This window comes from Dipodomys merriami, unplaced genomic scaffold (assembly GCF_024711535.1).
Source record: "Dipodomys merriami isolate MVZ:Mamm:240054 unplaced genomic scaffold, mDipMer1.0.p SCAF_40, whole genome shotgun sequence".
Lineage (NCBI taxonomy): Eukaryota > Metazoa > Chordata > Mammalia > Rodentia > Heteromyidae > Dipodomys > Dipodomys merriami.
Window position 1 is genome coordinate 4,736,602 of NW_027205604.1, and position 20,977 is coordinate 4,757,578.

Sequence of the window (20,977 nt, forward strand, 5' to 3'; positions counted from 1 at the left end):
ACCTTCCCAGCCCCCAGATAGTCCTTTCTTTATATACACACACACACACACATATGTTTTTTATTGTAAAATACTCTACAGAAGGCTTACACTTACATGAGTAAGGTAATGGGTACATTTCCTATCAAGCATTGTTACCCTTTCTCCTTTGTTTTTCCCCTACCATCCCTTCCTTCCCCACCTCCCCAATTCCTCCCCTGCCAAGTTGTAAAGTTCCTTTTCAACATGGATAGTGTCTTGTACATTCCATTGTTATGATGGGTCAACCTGTATCCTTATTTTAGCATTTGGTTATTTCCCTTCCCCTCCCCAAATTAGAAAAATGTATATACAAGATGCAGGACAACAGAATCAAATACAGTGAGACAGATAGCCCTTTCTTTTGGAGATTCCAATCCCATATTATTTGAAATAATGGTAGAGGAAAAACAAAGGAGAAGGGGTAACAATGCTTGGTAGGAAATGTACTCATTACCTTAATCATGTAACTATAACCCCTCTGTATAGTATCTTTACAATAAAAATATATATTTAAAAAAGAATTATTGCAGTTGTTTATATTTTATCACTCTTTGAGACATTCATTACTTTTAGTTTTGTAATGTTATTATTGTGTGTTTGGTAAAATTTTGCTTGATCTAAAACATTTTGTTGGTTATTAAAAAGTTGACAGATCACCTACCACTGGTGGCTCATGTCTAGAGACTCAGGAAGATTGTGATTGGAAGTCAGAGATTCTGAGGATTGTGGTTTGAAGCCAGCCCAGGCAGAATAGTCTATAAGATTCTTGTCTCCAGTTAGCTACCAAAATATTCAGAAGTGTAGCTGTGGCTCAAGTGGTAGAATGCTAACCTTGAGCCAAAAGCTCAGGGACAGTGGCCAGGTCCTGAGTTCAAGCCCTAGGACTGGCACAAAGAGAAAAAAATCATAGATCAAGTCTATGTACCTAATGGATGACCATTTGATTTTTGGAAGGAACATGAGAAAATGAAATCATAGCCTCTGAGAGTGGGTTCAAATTCAAATGTTATGTCTAACCCTAGACCACAGGTTCCAGACAAGACCATTTGTTTCCCTCTCAGTCTCCTTCACTGGTGCCACCACAAATACTGTTTTCCTTTGCATTTAGTACAAACAGAAATATCATTGTCACACATAACAGGTTACTATGGGAACAAATAGAAGGGGCAGGAAGTTCAAGTTCAAAAGAGCAAATTTTTCCCTTTGTGAAAATAGAGATAATACAGGCTTCCTCATTTTCAGGTTTCATTCTGTGGATCAAATAAGATTATGTTGCATCAGAAAATGTTTTTGCTTTATGGTACAGTGAAAAGAGTATAGGATTCGAGTCAGAAAATCTCGATTGAGTGGGGCATTCTAGGGCTTGAATTCAGGGTCTCTCATTCTCATTTGTCTTTTCTGCTTAATGCTGGTGCTCTGCCACTTGATCCACACCTTCACTTCTGGCTTTTTCTAGTTAATTGGAGATAAGCATTTCTATAATTTGTCTTCTTTGTTCTCATAACTCCATGTTGCTCCCATGGCTCCCTGACCACCCTCTTTGGGGTCCTCTCCTGCTTCTCAGGGAATCTTAATCCCTGATCAATGAAAGAGAGTCCTTATTGGAAAGTGCAGGACTGTCAGTGTCAGAAGGACACCCCTACCACAAATCCCCAACAGGACAGAACGAAGGCATTCCAAAGAATGATGTCATTCTCTATTGTATAAAAAGCTAAAATCTCTACTCCCTGCTCTTTGTTTCTCTGACCCTGCTTGGTGTTATAGGTGTTACATGGATTAATGCTTGCTCTGATCTGTTGAGATCTCTGCTTGCTTTCTCTCCTTTAATAGTCTTGATCTTTCCTAATGCTCATTACTCAGTTTCCTAACAGTCTATTTGGGATGGCTTTGAACAGGGATCCTCAAATCTTAGCTTCCTGAATAGCTAGGATAACAGGTATGAGATCTGTTTTTTTAATGAAATACTTGTTCTTTTTATTATTAAGGTGATGTATAGAGGGGTTAGGAGATCTGGTTTTAAAGTCCAAAATGCTCCTCTGAATAAACAGACACAAATTTTTAACTCATCTGGACTTTAGCCTCCACTCTTGTAAAAGTGGAGTGTGCTAGACTGAAGAGTGTCAGAATTTGTAACTAAGGAATTATGGGCATAGCCTTATTGAGAAATAGAATGCTTTTATATGTAATCAGGTGAAGATGAGGTCATTCTAGATTAATGTGACCTGTCATCTAGTGACTAATTTGTTAGGAAGGAAATATGGACATGGACACAGGGGAAAGAATGCCTCATGGCAAAAAAAAAAAAAAAAGAAGAAGAAAGAAAGAACAAAAGAAGTGGCGCTGTAACTCAGGTGGTAGAGCGCTCGCCTTGAGCTAAGAGTACAGGGACAGCGCCCTGGCCCAGTGATCAAGCCCCACGACCGACCAAGAAAAAAAAAAAAAGAATGCCTCATGGTGATGCATCTACAAGTCAAGGCAAGCTCCACATGGCTGACAGCCTCTAGAAGCTAGAAGGAAGAATTATTTTCTAGAGCCTTCTGAGGGAGTGTTGATGAAAAATGACCTAAATTAAAAACACTCACTGCACCCACCCCTGCCAGCCATATCTAAGAAACAACCCTTCTAGAGCCTTCTGAGGGAGTGTTGATGGAAAATGACCTAAATTAAAAACACTCACTGCACCCACCCCTGCCAGCCATATCTAAGAAACAACCCTTGGAACAGACTTTGCTGAATCATCTCTTCTCCCCATCTCCCCTTCTTCAAACACACCCCTCAGCTGTAACCTGCAACCTAAAAACAGGTGCTTCCCTATTACTTAAGATTCAATCTCTGCACTAAGAACCCCTCCCCCGTTCCCATCTTGCCCCTTCCTATGAAAAACTACCCCAAACCCCTGCTCCTCCTGACTTCACTCTCTCTGTCTAATAAAAGCAGACCTCAGTTGTAAGAGAGCATGCCATTATATTTTCAGTCTGGCTTTTAACCTCAACATAAAAGTTTGTTGGTCTGTTGAGTTTGCTTTTACTCTTTATTCTGAAACTTTCATGGCTCCACTTACTTACACATGACCTACCTTCATTTTGATTTGGGGGGTCCTAACATCTAGCCCTAGAAAGGATACATGGCTTAAGTTTCATATTTCACATGTGGCAATTTGTTAAGACAGCACTGGGAATCTAAAACAGAGGGCTTAGCAATAGTGTAATATCAAGTCTTCTTTATATGTGGCCTGTTAGGGTGAGAATTAACAGAGGTTCAGCATATTAGAATTCAGCATTCAGGAGATCCATTTGGGGACAATCATGTGCATTACAATACTTCTTTCTGATTTGTGTACTATCTGTTACCTTTATTTCCAATCTTCTATCAACTTTCAATCACCATATAGTCACTGACTCATGATTTATTACTACCTTTTGCATTTAGTACCGGAGGGCCAAAGAATAAGTCATTCAGTTTCTCTGAATTGACCTTCAGAGTCACAGCCTCCATGTTCTTGCTTTATCCCAGTTATCCTTGAATAGGCATGACTGATGAGAAAAGAAAGGTGGAAGCATTTCAAATACTCTAAATCTCTGTGGATGTTTTGTGGGTAAAAGTTACCTAAACCCAAAATGGAAAAGGGAAGTAATATGTACCACGTACACCTGAACAGAACTACAGAGAAGGCACTGTCTTGGATTCAAATCATGGCAGTTAATACCATGGCTCCAAAAGCCTTGTCAGTTGCATTGGTTCATGCTAGGTATAAGCCTTGACAGCCATGATTTGAAAGTGAATCTGTGAGCTCATCATACTGATTAAATGGCTTTTATTGTAAGGCCAGTTTTTCTGACATAGTCTTTTTCTTATATATTGTATCTGGTTCTAGATTTCCTAAAGCATGTGTCCAGAAAGTGGATGTACATGGGACTGGAATGTGGATGGGTCAGACGGGAAGCAGTTTTAGGCACTACACTGGATCTATAGAAGTGTCTTTTAGCTATTTCATGTACCATGTTTAAAAATGATTCACACAAAAGACATTATAAGCATAGGGTATACCAGTTAATTTTCCCCCTATATTGCCCTCTTCTGCCAAGCAGTTCCTGAATCGCTTTCTATAAACCTAATGTGTGGAATGTGAGTCTAGAAAAGAACATTCTGAGGGAGGGGTTCCCAGGACTTACACTAGTTCTGCGTACCTAAATATGTCCTTCCGTAATTAGAAGAGAATAAATATTTGGTGGAGAGCCAATATTTATTGGAAATTTTTAACCACTTAAAGTTCTTTATTTGTTAGTTTCCCACAGAAAAACCTTATTTGTTTGTTTGTTTGTTTGTTTTTCTTTTGGTGCCAGTACTAGGGCTTAAATTGAGGGCCTTACACATACTCTTGGTTTTTTCACTCAAGGCTAGCACTCCAATTGAGCTACAACTCCACTTGTATTATTATTATTATTTTGTTGTTGTTGTTGTTGTTAAATTAAATTTCTTCAGATTTGTCCGGCTGAGTACGTTTTGAACTGGGATCTTTAATTCTGTCTCCTGACTAACTAGGAATATAAACACATAAATGCTTTTAATAAAAAAGCAGAGAGTGAGGAAGAAGCTGTGGAGACTGAGATCATAGGTTCCTCATGGGAGGAAGGGAGAAGGAATTTCCATTGTGTATTATAAAGTTATATTTTTCCTAGAGTACCAGGACTATCCTATTAACACCTCTTCCCATATTTAAGAAGCCCCAGAATTATCCAACGGGCATTACTATTTCATCTGCATAAATAACAGTACTTGCGGCTGCCATAAACATAAAGGAACAGACTTTTTAAATTGCAACATGTAATAGTTCTTCAGTAACAGAGATATTATATTAAATTTCTGCTCTGGATAATGCATGAAAATGCCTCGTGACATTTTTTTTCTTGGGTGACTCATTTTGTTTGAACTCCAAAGCAATTCCTCAGCAATGGAAAGAGGCTCTTTCAAAATGAGCTGCAAAACTGTCATTTAAAAATCACTTTTTTTTTTTAAGTGAGGAGATCTTCTCTATGGGCACTAAATGCTAGAAGAGAAATGTGACAGTCTTGAACTCAGTTTTCAAATGTATCACCTTTAAAAAATAAAGTTTAAGAAATGTTAAATAGCCTTTAAAAAAGCAATTTGAAAGGAGAGAAATGAGAATAAAATCTTAATTTTTTTGCAGTGAGAAATTGTACATTTCTTATGTAAAGCAAAGAGTTTCATGTCACCTCTGTCTTATATCCTATGTATTCCCCCAAAAGATTGTTTTCTTAGAAGAAATTCTGGTATCACTTTGTAAAATAATATCCCTTTGACATAATTGATTTCAGTCTCAACACTAACACACTAGAAAACAATTTCAAGCTTATGTTGGTAGGAGATGGAAAATCTAGCAGAATGAGTGCTTAGAAGGCAGAAGGAAAACACGGATGGGTTAAAGGCAGGTGGAACTAGACTTGTCCTAGCTGCTTACAACCAGGACTTTCTACAACAAAATATAATGCCTTATTTATTTGTTTGTTTGTTTGTTTGTTTATTTACTCCCTAAGTAGTTGTACAAAGGGGTTTTTTAATTCAGGTTGTGAGTACAATGCATCTTGATTAATTAATCTCTTCTATTTTATATATGTTTATTGTACAGATACTATACAGAGGGGTTACAGTTACAAAGAGTAAGGTAATTAGTACATTTCCTATCGAGCATTGTTACCCCCTCCTTTGTTATTCCCTACCATCCCTTCCCTCTCCATCTCTCCAGCTCCTCTTCTCCCCCAAAGTTGTAAAGTTCCTTTACAACATAGTGTCTTGTACATCTCATTGTTACAATGGGTCATCCTGTATCTTTATTTCAGCATTTAGTTACTTCCCTTCCCCTCCCCAAATTAGAAAAATGTATATACAAGATGCAGGGCACAAGAAATCAAATACAGTGAAAACACAGGTTATAATAACATGGAGGAGGAACATAGAAAAGAAACAAAAAATCACATTGTACATTATATATACATTAAAAACATCAAGAAAGATAAAACCTTTGTGTCCCTATCTTGGGGTTCATTTCACTTAGCATCATCTTACTGCTTAACCAGTAGTTGCTATATTTTGGGGGGCACATATAAAAATATTTGGAAGATTTTTTTTTAATCTTTAAGGTTTTTGGTAAGACACAGTGTTAAAAGTTACCAATAAATCTAGCCAGCTTGGGCAAGATAGACTGTTTACTCTTGACTACAATCAATCACCAGAAAGCTGGAAGTGGAATTGTGGCTCAGGGGTAGAAAAACCTCCATGAGCAGAAAAGCTAAGGACAGCATCCAAGCTCTGAGTTCAAGCCTCAATATGCACACACACCACACCACACACACACACACACACACACACACACACACACACACACACACACACACACACACACACACACACACACACACACACACACAAACACCACATATACATCCCCAACAGACACCAAGAGTAACCAATAGAGTAAGAGTTATTATAAAATTGACTTTCTTTTTTTCTTCCAAATATTTAGAATATGTACTTTTGTACTTTTAGGGACTGTCTTGGACTATCAGGGCAGACTTAAATTCCAGGCCTTATTTTGTGAATTCTCCCTTAGGCCTGCTGTCTTTCAGCTCCATCTCATATACCCACGACCTCTTGGTAAGACTGCTCATGGGATAAAAGAGCTCAGACTGTTTTATTCAAACTGTGTTCAGTAGAAATATTTCTGAATGAAAGGAGCTTTAGACAAGTGGCTTCCTAATTAAAAAGAAACACTTTTATTTTTAAGCTGCACATTTCAAAGTTCAAAGAAAATCTTCTCTGGGAATTCTGTTAGTAGAAACACATCTAGTGAGAGATTTTGCACATAATGGAAGGAGTTATGGGGTCATTCATGGTTTGCCTTGCATAATACAGTGGCAAAGGAAGGCATGTTAGTACAAGCTACATCCTAGAATCATCAATCATCCAGTCTGTGTAGACCAAAGTAACGTTGACCTAGATCTATCTTCCAAGTATTCTGGAAATGCTGAGGAGCTGAGACATTTATGTTTTTATCTTAGTCGTGCGAAACATCAAAAGCCAATTTCCCAGCTGGGAGCCAGTAGTTCACATGTCAACCTTGATACTCAGGAGGCTGAAATCTGAGAATCTTGGTTCAAATTCAGCCCCAAAAGAAAAGCTCATGAAACTCTTATCTAGAATTGACTAGTAAAAAGCCAGAAATGGGGCTGGGTTTCAGTTAGTAGAAAGCCAGTGTTGAATAGTAAAAAAAAAAAAAAAAACTGAGAGAGAATACAAAACCCTAAAATCAAGCCCCAGTACAGTCACTAAATAAGTAAATGACTAAATAAACTTATTTCTTGTAACTGTGTTAAATTCATGGATCATCTCCCCTTGCTCACTGGTGGCTTGTATTCTATTTGTTAACAGCTCCTACCTGCTTTTAAGATCCATTTCCTTTATTTCTACACAAATGATAAAACCACTAGCAGATATGATGGGTTATGTAGTAATACATAATGACTCACTTAAAAAAAATACCTCCCTGTTATGTATACTGACCTGTATGCTGGCATTTTCTCAGCCCTAAACTTCTCTTTCCTCTCCTCCCTGCCCCAGTTTTGCCTTCACCTTGGGGTATCATTTCTTTGAAGAGTAGGTTTTGTTGTCTCCTTCCCCTATTCTTTGTATCTTCACCTTTATTTTTTTGAAACACAAAACCAATAATATACTTTTCTAAGAAGACATCTGGTTACAATCTGTAAAAGAATACCCTTTTCTGCTTTCAGCTTTATTTCCTTTTTAGCACAAATGATGAGCCAGAGAATAATTTTAAGATCAGAATGATTTTGGCAAGGAGACAAAGTCTTCAGTAGAATTGGTGCTTGGAAGGCAGAAGGAAGACTAAGAAGGGGAAGGGCAGGGGTTGCTTACAACCACTCTAGTTTCTATAGGTCTATTAATTCAAGTTCTTGACTTTAAGCTTTTTAAAAATGAGGATTGTGTCACTATAAATTTTATTTTGTTAGCCTACAGATTTCCAAATGTTGCCTATCAAATTTACTTTTATCATCCCTCTCCACCAGCTAATATTTTCTCTCTACAGATTCTTGTGTTAATGACTCAGGATCATAACCTCCTGTGAATTGTGCATTATGAAATCTCTTTTTCCAGTAGCTGAGATTAGAATAAAGAGAAGTTAATAAGTTGCAGGAAGTCACAAAATGAGTCATTATAATTGGGGACAGAATTTAGACACTGAAGCCACAAGTTCTGCTTGGTGATTGACCTGTCACCTGGCTGCATATTCATTAACTTCCCTACAATACGGCTGAAACATCCTGGCCTTCTCTGCTTCATGCTTCCTTCATTCAGTAACTATTTCTTTGTCAAAATCTCATATTTCTATCTAAAAAAATTTAACAAAATTTTATTGAATGTATCCTCCAACCTAAGTAGCAAAGTATTAATATATACTTTTTGCTTACAAGTGGCCCACATTCATTAATTTAGTATAAACCCATTAAGGATTGTTTTAAATCTGTATTCCTTAAACCAAAAAACCTTTTATTAAAAGAATGGTGGTCAGGAAAAAAATATTATGAAGCTCCAATAAGATAATGGGTAGGAAGAAACCATAAGCCCTATAACATATATGCCCTCACTTCCCTTCAATTATTAATTTACACTGATCATATGAGGAAGTGTATCTTATAAGTTAGGCCAGAGCACTATGCACATAAGTGCTTCTAGGTTTGGTTATCAGGTTAGACAATGGATGCCCAGTTAAATTGGGATTTTCAATTAATAACGATTTTTTATTCATTGTCTGAAATTCACACTTAGCCAGATGTCCTATATTTTCTGTGCTAAGTCTGACAACTCTACTACTAAGTAAATTATATTTGGTTAACAGATGACTGATAACATTGTGGCTTAGGAACCTGGTATTGGCACAGACAGTTATTATTTGTTAGAAGCACAGCTGTCAAAAGGTCCAGATACCATATAAGGTATCTGTATATTTTCTTTGAAAACAAATTACATATGAAGATGCTATATACATCTAATGGATTGTTGATATGCAAGTTTCTACAAAACCTAGGAAAATGGGGACATTCCCAGGTAATGAGGATAAATACTATGAATCAGTATCTACTATTGTGAGTCATCTTTTCCTCAATCTTCATGAAGTTTTCTTTGACTACTTTTTTGATTGATGTATCAAATTTTAGATTTAAAATTAACATATAATTGACTACAACCCATTCCTGCCTAAATTAGAAAAACACATTCACTTAAAGTTGACACATCTCTACTGTGATGTTATTTTCTGATTTTAACTTTAACCTGTCACATTCATCTTATTTAACCGTCATGGAAGTGATCTTCCTCTACTTCATATACTGGAAACAGATGACAGATATGTAAAGAAAAGACACACAAAACAGAAGGAAAATTTTTAGAAGTTCAAAGAAAATATAACATTCTTGAGAATTTCAGATCAAATTATTTTTCCTGGCTGGCTTACTTTAGGAAGTAGAGGAAGATGACCTTTAAACAGATTGTTCAGTCCCAGAAAAATAATAAGCACTTGGTCACATTCATACTCCTTAACAAAAATACAGTGACAGAATCCCTGTGACCTCTACTCAATCTCAGGAAACAGGTAAAGTCATGAGCAGGAAGAGGAACTTGAATTTCTTTACAAGTCCTGCCAAGTTAAATCCCTGCAGGCCATGTAGAATGGTAGTGGCCCCTTGAACTTCAGAGCCTTCAAACAAAGCAAGAGTAGTAAGTTTGGTAGATTTGTTTTCCTGTATGTACCTAACAGACAATTGTACTTAATGAGCAAATTCATTGAATAGGCAAAAACTTCTCCACTGCACCTCCTGAGGGTGGCTAGAAACTAGCCAAATTAGTTTTGGTGGATGCTTAGCCATCCACATAGCAAGGTTTAAATTTCACAATTGCATCTTTTAATCAAATAATCGTATTAAATTATCCTGCATCACTTTTAGAAAGCAACAAAAATCGTGTAGTTAAAAATAAAAGATATATTATACAACCTTTAAGAACATGGCTGGTTTTCTACTTTATATTATTTTTTTCTGGCTTCAGTTCTTTATAAAGAAAAGTATTCCTACATTGTTCTCAAATGAGGGTATAAACTCATAAAATGTTCTCTCTGAAGAAAAGAGAAATGAGAAATGTTAGAAGAAAACTTTAAATCAAGAGAAAAATAATTCAAAATAAGTTAACTTTTAAACATTTTTATTACAAATATTCTTAAATTTTAATCTCAGTTGATCAATATAATGGAATATACCAGATGTGTTTCACTAAAAAGTTTACACAACCTAGAAAACATTTCTTAGTTTCATTAATATTTAACTTCCTCTAGAAAAAAATAAATTAAAGGCAGATGGAATTTTTCTAATAGGAAAAGAGACATTTTCTTGCCCTTTTGTAGTAATAAAATTTATGGACACTTGAGGAATCACTTCACAGACATTTCTTTTTCTACCTTCCTTTCCATTTATGGTAGAGTTTGTGATTTATTTAATAAATAAATTCTTGAACCCTCTCCCCCCCAAAAAAAACCCTCTTCTATATTTCTAAAGTATTTATATTTTTCCTTTCAGATTTTGGTCTTTAATTCCGCTGGATTAATTAATTTATTTAGTGGACTTTCAGTTTTCAGTCATTTTCCCCACGAATGCAAGGCCAATTATGTCACAGGTGAAGCACAAGCACAGGTGTTCATCTGTTTGATCACACTATGCCTATTAGATATATCTGATATCCTTATCTTAATTACAATACTATTAAGGTAAATAGGAAAGTTTTCATAATCTGTGTACTTACGTGTGGCATAGCTACATGTTTTTCTCTTTCTCTCCAGTCTTTCATTTGTTCATTTATATCTTAGTAGTCAAGTTAAAAACATCAAGCCTACCAGTTGTTTAAGGATACAGGTGGACCTGTTGCAACAATGAGAAGTACAAGTTGTCATGTCCAAAAGGAGCTTTACAACGTTGGTGCGGGGGGGGGGGGGGGAAGGGGGGGAAGGAGAAGGATTGGGATTGGGGGGGAGGGGAGGCTGGGAAGGGATGTGAAGGGTAAACAAAGGAGGAGGCTGCAATGCTTGGTAAGAAATGTACGCATTATCCTGCCCATGTAATTGTAACTCCTCTGTACAGTATGTTCACAAATAAAATAAAATTAAATTAAAAAAAACAACATCAAGCCTGAGGATCTAATTGAAATTGCAATAAATCCACAGATAAACAGCAAAATTTCTGTGCACAAATCTTACTTTGTTTTCAAATAGGATTTTAGGATTTGACTGAGCCTCCCATACTTCCCAACTAGCAGGGCTTATAGTATGAAACACCTGACTCTGGATATTATTCTTTTTCTCACATTCTTTATTAGCAGCAATTAGTTGTACAAGAATGTTCCATCTTGATTACATATTGATATATGTTGGTCAGACATGGCAAACTAGACCTCTTTTATATTCTTCTCATTCCCCTGTTTTCAGTGTATGCTAATTGTTCAGTTTTTTTTGCCATGGTATTTCACACTTCTTTAATTGGATGCATGCCCTCCCCTTACTTTCACTTTAATAGTCTCAATACTCCTATTACTCAACAGCTTTCAGTAAATTTTATTTTGCCATTTTATTCAGAGATACAATGTATTTCAGTATTTTCATCTTCTTTTCCTCTCCCCTTAAACAGTTATCACAATTACATACTTTGTACATGTATACCTGATCCTATATGCTTTTTTATATTTGTTTATCTTTTAGGTCAGGCCCATACAACCCAGCAATACTACTCTTAGAAAGATACAATAGAGGCACTAGCACATACTTATTCATTACAACACGATAATAGCCAAACTATAGAAACAGCTCAGATGCCCTATAAATGTTGAGTAGATCAAGAAAATATAACAACATTCAGTGATAGGGAGCACTACTCAGTGACTAAAAAAAGAATCAAATTATACTTTTGCAGGAAAATGGGTGAAGTTATGGACCATAGTTTTAAGTGAAGTAAACCAAGTTCAGAAAAACAAAGGTCACATGTTTTCTCTCATGAATAATGGATCCATATAGTTTTATTGCATTGTTGCTGTAGTTTTTTAAGTAACCTACTATCAAATCAAAGGTAATTTTTCTCTTCTCAGTTTGCTAAAATAACCTATGAATACTTATTAAATTTTTCTAAACTTTATTGTTCATTTAAAAAATTAATAGGGTAGTGGTATTATATATTTATATGTATTATACATTATGTATTTGTGTACATGAAATTATAATGAATAATGATTCTATCTTCTTTAACATCTAAGACAGAAGACGTTGTCTACTGAAAGTTGCATCCTGAAGTACACAATTTGATCATATTGTATTATCTGTTCTGTATTGGTAATTCTTTCTTGCTGAATTTTGGTTAGTAGTTTAACACTCACATTGATGAGTGATTGGCTATAATTTCATTATGAAGATAATGTCAAGATAGAAACTCAAGTATTGCTAGTCTCATACCAAAACTAGACTGTATGTCATTCACCAGAAATCCTTCTCTGATTCTCAGATTCAAATGTAGAAAGTTTATTTGGGAAGCTCAGCAAATAAGGGCAGTGACATGGGCAAGGGATACAAAAAGGAGGAACAGTGATATGGGAAGAATGTGTAATTAGATGGCATCCACAGTGGACAACTGAAAATGAAGTCTGCAGAGGAAATTTAGGAAACAGCATCATATACAAACAAAAATTATCCAATTCCTTTTTATAATTCTATTTGCACATAGAATTTCCCTCAGCTTGAGTGCTTTAGAAAGTATGATTGAAAGCATTGATTCCCAGGCATTTTTAGATTCACAGACCAGGGACAAATATCTTTCTAGAAGAGGTCCCAAGAACAGAGATTCATGAAGTCATAATTGGAAGTGACTCCAATCACTCTGACCTGGCAAAGGGTAAGGAATACTATGAGACCATAACAGCTTTGCTAGATGTCTGCTCCTTCTAGTTTGGGATTATTTATTCCTTGAATTTGGGTGTAAATATTTCCAGTGAAGTCATCTGGGTATAGTGTTTTCTTGGTGAACTCTTTATAATTATTAAACTAGCTGTTGATCAGAATATTCAATTCACATATGTGAAAGTGGAGCCAGCTATCTTGAAGAGATGAGTGGGGTTGGAAGGGTTGGTGGACAAAGATGGAAGGGATAACATTGATCAAGATACATTGTACTCATAAACTGACATGTTGAATTGAAGCCCCTTTGTACACCTACTTAAAGACAATAAAACATTCAAAATAAATTTTAAAAATAAAATAAATATAGGGCTGGAAGGTGGCTCAGTGGTAGAGCGCTTGCCTTGCATGCATGAGGCTCTGGGTTCGATTCCTCAGCACCACATAAGCAAAAAGAAAAAGCCAGAAGTGACATTGTGGCTCAAGTGGTAGAGCACTCGCCTTGAGCTGAAGAGCTGAGGGACAGCGTCCAGGTCCAGAGTTCAGGCTCCACAACCGGACCCCCCCAAAAAAATAAATAAATAAAATAAAATAAATCTAAATCAGCTACTAGATGACTATAAGATTGCCTATGGGTTTTCTTGTTTCTTAAATAAATTTTACTAGTTTTATTTTCCTAGATTGTTTCATTTAAATTATAATTTTGTCAACTTTATTAATATGCAACTATTAATTTTTATAGAATATCTGTTGTGATGTTATACTTATGTTCCTGATCTTAATTTTTGATGCCTTTGTTCTGCTTTTCTCTCAAGGCAATACAGTTATTTGTCAATGTTACTGAAAATACTAAGTAGATTGTCTTGAAAGAGTCCACATTTAGTTCTGCTGATAAACACTGAATAGTGTTCATTTGTTTTGTCATTAATTTCTATTTTGTATTTACTTCCTTCTACCCTCTGCATTTACTTTTTACATTCTCTTTCTAATGTCCTGATATATGTTTTAGTAAGTCCAGCTAATATTCCTTTCAATATTCATATTTGGTAGTATAAATGTTTGTTTAAGTGATACTTCTTCTTTGCATCCCATGTTTGATGTATCTTTTTAACATTCATTTAAAATGTATTCTGCTTATTACCAATTACTGAATAATCAAGTGATAAATTAATATTTATTTAATACCAAACATGAAGAGTGTCTCTGAAATCTTTCAACTTTTAAATTGAGGCTTAATAGTATCACAGTTAGAGAACATGGGAGCCTATTTGTGATATGGAGCCAATTATTGGAACTAATTTCCTTTGGTTTCAAACACATCTTTTTCAATGTTAACATTTCTTCTTAGTTTTCTGTTGTCACTATGAAGTTCCAATAATGGGGGAATCTACCTGGGAGAGTTAAGAGGAAAGAGCCTGGAAATCTTGAGAGTGAAGTCCACAGATTTACTCCTTGTCTGCTTGCTGTTTCTATGTTTCCCCAGCCACAACCATTCATCCTAATAGTAGTAAACTGGTTTCAGATCCTGGGGTTTTTGTGTGCATGTCTCCTTCAGAGGTACCAGCTAGGGAACACTTCCTGGTGAGAGCATTTAGTCTTAGTTTTGTCTTTTCCTTGGCTTTTCTGCATAGTATGGTATCATGTAGATACTAATGTCACAGTTAAATCCATGTCTTCTTTTTGCTTTCTCATTTCTCTGACATTCATTTATTTTAACCAATAGCTTTCTATTGGAAACATAATATGATTCTTATGTGCCTCGATAGACCTTGATTGCTATACGCTTCTACTATTTCAATCATTTGAAATTTGTCAAGAAATACATCATGACTCAGATTACAGCTTATTGTTATGAAGGCCTAATGGGCTCTTGAATTCCATCTGCTCAATTTAGTTAATCATGTTGTTAAAATATTTTCTAATACTTTTGGTTTCTTGTCCTGTGGGTTATGGAGAGAGGTTTCTCAGTGTAACTTGATCTTTGTACATCTTTATTTTATAATATTAACAATTATTGCTTTATATAAGGTGAGGCCATGTTATTAGATTTTTAGGTAAGATTTTCTTTTGGAAATTATATGATGAAATGAAGCAGTTATTATAAGGTGAATCTCTTTATCTCAGGTATTTTTGTGCTTATGCTCCATTATTTTTATAATAGATTAATGGTGGAAACACATTTAAAATGTATGCAGATAGCCTGTGTTAATAATTGGCAAGTTTATTATTGTCAAAAAAAACCCGATTGAAAAGCCTAGGAGTGAGAACAGAAGAAAATAAAAGCCAGTCGAATTAGGTAACATTTAGCTGGTACTAGGCCTTGAACTCTTGACCTGGGTGCTGTCTCAGCTTTTTTGCCCAAGGCTAATTTTTAAATATTTTTTTATTGTAAAAATACTGTACACTGGGGTTACAGTTACATGAGCAAGGTACATTTCCTATCAAGCATTGTTACCTCCTCCTTTGTTTTCCCCTACCATCCCTTCCCTCCCATCTCCACAACTACACTCCCCACCCCACAAATTGTAAAGTTCGTTTGTCAACATAGTGTCTTGTGCATTTTATTGTTACAATGGGTCAACTGTATCACTATTTAAGCATTTTGTTTTTTCCCTTCCCCTCCCCAAATTAGAGAAGTACATATACAAGATGCATGGCACTGGAATCAAATGCAGTGAAAACAGGGGTTATACTGTGAGGGAGGAACATACCAAAGAAACAAAAAAATCATAATATTATAAATATGTTAAAAGCAATAGCAAGAAAGAAAACCCACTTGTGTCTCTGTCGTGGGGTTCATTTTGCTTAACATCGTCTTATATGGTCATAGGTACATAGCTTTTGACCTTTTCTGCTCGTCCAAGACATATACTAGTTATTGCAAATAAGGGAAACCATGGGACCTATGTTTCTTTGGGCCTGGCTTACTTCACTTAATATCATTTTTTCCAAGTCTTTCCATTTCCTAACAAATGGGGTGATGTCATTCTTTATGATGGAGGCATAGAATCATATATATATATATATATATATATATATATATATATATATATCACATTTTTTTGATCCATTTATCTACTGAAGGGCCTATGGGTTGGTTCCATATCTTAGCTATGGTAAATAACGCTTGATAAACATATTGTTCTGGTAGAGTCTTGCTTGTGATCATTTGTGTAAATGCTCAAAAGTGGGATTGCTGGGACATAGAGGAGCTCTATATGTGGAGTCTTTTCAGGAACCTCCATGCTGCTTTCCAAGTTTACACTCCCACCAACAATGCAGTAGGGTTTCCTTCTGGCCACATCCCTTCCAGTATCTGTTGTTGTTAGAGTTCTTGATTATAGCCATTCTTACTGAGGTGAGGTGGAATCTCAATGTTGTTTTGATTTACATTTCTTTTATGGCTAGAGAAGTTGAGCATTTCTTCATATGTCTATTGGTCAAGGCTAATGTTTTACCATTTGATCTTTTGATTTTTAATTGGAGATAAAAGTTTCATTGATTTTCTTTTTTTTTTTTAATTTAATTTTATTTTATTTGAGAACATACTGTACAGAGGGGCTACAATTACATGGGCAGGATAATGCATACATTTCTTACCAAGCATTGCAGCCTCCTCCTTTGTTTACCCTTCACCTCCCTTCCCCGCCTCCCCCCTCCCCCCACCCAATTATACCCCCCTCCCCCCCACACCGACATTGTAAAGCTGGTTTTGACATGACATTTTGTACTTCTCATTGTTGCAACAGGTCCACCTGAATCCTTAAACGACTTGTTTGTCCCCATCTCCTCCACATGTTATACTGACATCAAATATAGTAAAAGCAGAGGTTACACTGTGGGGGAGGGATATACAAAGCAACAAAGAAATAATCTTATAAATGCGTTAGAAACACATGCATGAAAGAAACGAAAACATTAAAATACATATTTAAGGGTTAATTTTCCTAACATCACATTATCTGACCTTTTCCGCTTGACTCATACCTATACTAGATATTGCAAATAAGGGAAACCATGGGACCTATGCTTCTTTGGGCCTGGCTTACTTCACTTAATATAATTTTTTCCAAACCATTCCATTTCCTAACAAATGGGGAAATGTCATTCTTTCTGATGGAGGCATAGAATTCCATTGTGTATATATATCACATTTTCTTGATCCATTCATCTACTGAGGGGCATCTGGGTTGGTTCCATATCTTAGCTATGGTAAATAATGCTGCAATAAACATAGTTGTGCTGGTAGCTTTAGTGTGGTCTTGTTTGTAAACATTTGGGTAAATGCCCAAAAGTGGGATTGCTGGATCATAGGGGAGATCTATGTGAAGTCTTTTGAGGAACCTCCATACTGCTTTCCAAAGTGGTTGAACAAGTTTACATTCCCACCAACAATGAAGTAAGGTTCCTTTCTGTCCACATCCCCTCCAGCATCTGTTGTTGTTAGAGTTCTTGATGCTGTTCTAACTGGAGTGAGGTGATATCTCAATGTTGTTTTGATTTGCATTTCTTTTATGGCTAGGGATGTTGAACATTTCTTCATGTGTCTATTGGCCATCCTTCTTTCTTCTTCAGAGAAGCTTCTCTTTAAGTCTTTTGCCCACTTATTTATTGGGCAGTTGTTTCTTTGAGGATTTGTTGTTGGGTGGTTTAATTTTTTGAGTTCCAAGTATATTTTAGATATGAGACCCTTGTCCGTTGTATGGCTAGTAAAGATCTTCTCCCAATCGGTGGGCTTTCTTTTGATCTTGCCAGCTATGTCATTTGCCCTGCAGAAGCTCTGCAATCTTATGCAATCCCATTTGTCCAACCTTTCTTTGATTTGTTGTGCTTCCGGGTCTCTATTCAGAAAATTTCAGCCTGAGCCAAGGAGACCTAGGGTTTCTCCTATTCCATCCTGTAATGTTTTCAGAGTGTCTGCTTTGACTTCAAGGTCTTTGATCCATTTGGAGTTGATTCTGGTGCAGGGTGATATATAAGGATCTAGCTTTAGTTTTCTACATGTAGTTAACCAATTTTGCCAGCACCATTTACTGAAGAGGCTGTCTTTCTTCCATCCTATTGTTTTAGCTTCCTTATCGAAGATTAGATGGCTATAGGTCTGTAGGTTCATTTCTGGGTTTTCAATTCTATTCCATTGGTCCTGAGGTCTGTTCTTATGCCAATATCAAGCTGTTTTGATTACTATGGCTTTATAGTAGAGTTTGAAATTTTTATTGATATTCCTCCAGCAGTGTTCTTTCCGTTGAGGAGCGTTTTTGGTATTCGGGGTCTTTTATTGTTCCATATGAATTTTTGGATTGCCTCTTCTATTTCCTTGAAGAATGAGGGTGGAATTTTGATAGGTATCGCGTTGAATTTGTAGATAGCCTTGGGAAGTATTGCCATTTTCACGATGTTAATCTTGCCAATCCAGGAGCAAGGGAGGCTTTGCCATTTTTTTAGTTCTGTGTTGATTTCCTTTTTCAAGATTTTAAAGTTTTCATCATAGAGGTCCTTCACTTCTTTGGTTAAGTTAATTCCTAGGTATTTTATTTTTTGTGGGGCTATTACAAATGGAGTTGCTTTCCTAATTTCAGCCACACTTTTCTCATTGTTGGCATATAGAAAAGCCATTGATTTTTGGGGGTTAATTTTATAACCTACTACTTTGCCAAAGTTTTGAATCAGCTTGAGTAATTTGGGAGTGGAGTCTATGGGATTCTTTAAATACAAGATCATGTCATCTGCAAAGAGGGAGAGTTTTATTTCTTCTTTCCCTATTTGGATCCCCTTTATGTCTGCATCTTGTCTTATTGCTGTAGCTAGGCATTCTAATACTAGATTGAAGAGAAGTGGAGAGAGTGGGCATCCTTGTCTTGTTCCTGAGTTAAGAGGAAATGGCTTTAGTTTTTCACTATTGAGTATAATGCTGGCTGTAGGTTTGTCATATACAGCCTTTATTATATTGAGGAATGTTCCATGGATTCCTAATTTTTCCAGAACCTTCATCATAAAGGGGTGTTGGATCTTGTCAAATGCTTTTTCTGCATCTATTGAGATAACCATGTGCTTCTTATTCTTGCTCCTGTTGATGTAATGAATAATATTAATTGATTTGCGTATATTGAACCAGCTGTGCATCGCTGAAATGAATCCTGTTTGATCATGGTGTATGATTTTTTGGATGAATTGTTGAAGTCGATTGGACAAAATTTTGTTGAGAAGTTTTGCATCAATGTTCATCAAAGAAATGGGTCTATAGTTCTCTTTCTTTGATGAGTCCCTGCCTGGTTTTGGGATGAGGTTATGATGGCTTCATAGAATGTGTTCGGTAGTGAGCTTTCTCTTTCAACTTCATTGAAGAGTTGAAGGAGTATTGGTGTGAGCTCTGCTTTGAAGGCCTTGTAAAATTCCGCTGTAAAACCATCTGGTCCTGGACTTTTCTTAGCTGGGAGGTCTCTTATTGCTGTTTCTATTTCAATGCTTGATATGGGCCTATTACGCTGGTTTAACTCGTCTTGGTTTAGTTTTGGCATGTCAATATTTGCTAGGAAAAGGTCCATTTCTGTCAAGTTCTCAAACTTATTAGCATAAAGTTTTGAGAAGTATTCCCTTATAATGTTCTGAATCTTGGTTGTTTCCGTAGTGATGTTTCCATTCTCATCTCTGAGTTTATTAATTTGGGTGTGTTCACTCCTTTTTCTGATAAGGTTTGCTAAGGGTCTGTCAATTTTGTTAAGTTTTTCGAAGAACCAACTCTTTGTTTTGTTGATTCTTTCTATAGTTTTTTTGGATTCTAATTCATTTAATTCTGATTTAATTTTGATTATTTCTTTTCGTCTATTGGATTGGGGTTTATCTTGCTGCTCTTTTTCAAGGAGGTTTAGATGTGTCATTAAATTGTTAGTTTCAGATCTCTCCAATTTGTTGATGTAGGAGCTCAGAGCTATAAACTTGCCTCTGAGTACTGCCTTTGCTGTGTCCCAGAGGAGCTGGTAATTTGTGTGTTCATTTTTGTTGAATAGCATGAACATTTGAATTTCCTTTCTAATCTCTTCCATGACCCACTCATGATTCAGCAGTGTGTTGTTCAGCCTCCATGTGATACCGGACTTTCTTTGGTGGCTTTTGGTGTTGAGTTCTAATTTTATTCCCTTGTGGTCAGAGAGAATGCAAGGTATAACTTCCATGTTTCTGAATTTAGACAAGTTTGCTTTGTGGCCTAAAATGTGGTCTATTTTAGAAAACGTTCCATGTGCTGCTGAGAAGAACGTGTATTCTGATGCTGCTGGGTGAAATGTTCGGTAAATGTCTGTTAAGTCTAGTTGATCTATGCAGCTGTTTAGATCTGCAGTTTCTCTGTTGAGTTTTTGCCGAGTTGATCTATCTAGTGGGGAGTGTGGTGTGTTAAAATCCCCAACAATTAATGTCTTTGGATCTATATGGGATTTGAGGGAAAGTAGTGTTTCTTTGATAAATTTGGGTGCTCCATTGTTTGGCGAATAGATATTTAGAATTGTAATATCCTCCTGAAGGAGAGATCCTTTAATTAGTATGTAGCGACCTTCTTTATCTCTTCTCACGAATTTTAATTTGAAGTCTATTTTATCTGATATTAGGATTGCAACTCCCACCTGTTTATGAGGGCCGTTTGCTTGGTAGATTTTGTTCCAGCCTTTAACCTTGAAAATATGTTTGTTTTTACGGGCTAGATGTGACTCCTGCAGGCAGCAGATAGAAGGGTCTTGTTTTTTAATCCAACTAGACAGTCTATGTCGCTTAATTGGAGAGTTCAGTCCGTTAACGTTAAGAGATAGGACTGAGAGGTATTTGGGAGTTTCTGCCATGTTATCCACCTTCTTGGGGGCTGTGAAAACTGGGTTCTTCCTAAGGTTCTTGGATTCTCAGTTTGTGTGCAGTTTCTTGGCCTTTGTTGAGTTCTTGTTGGTTTTCTATGTG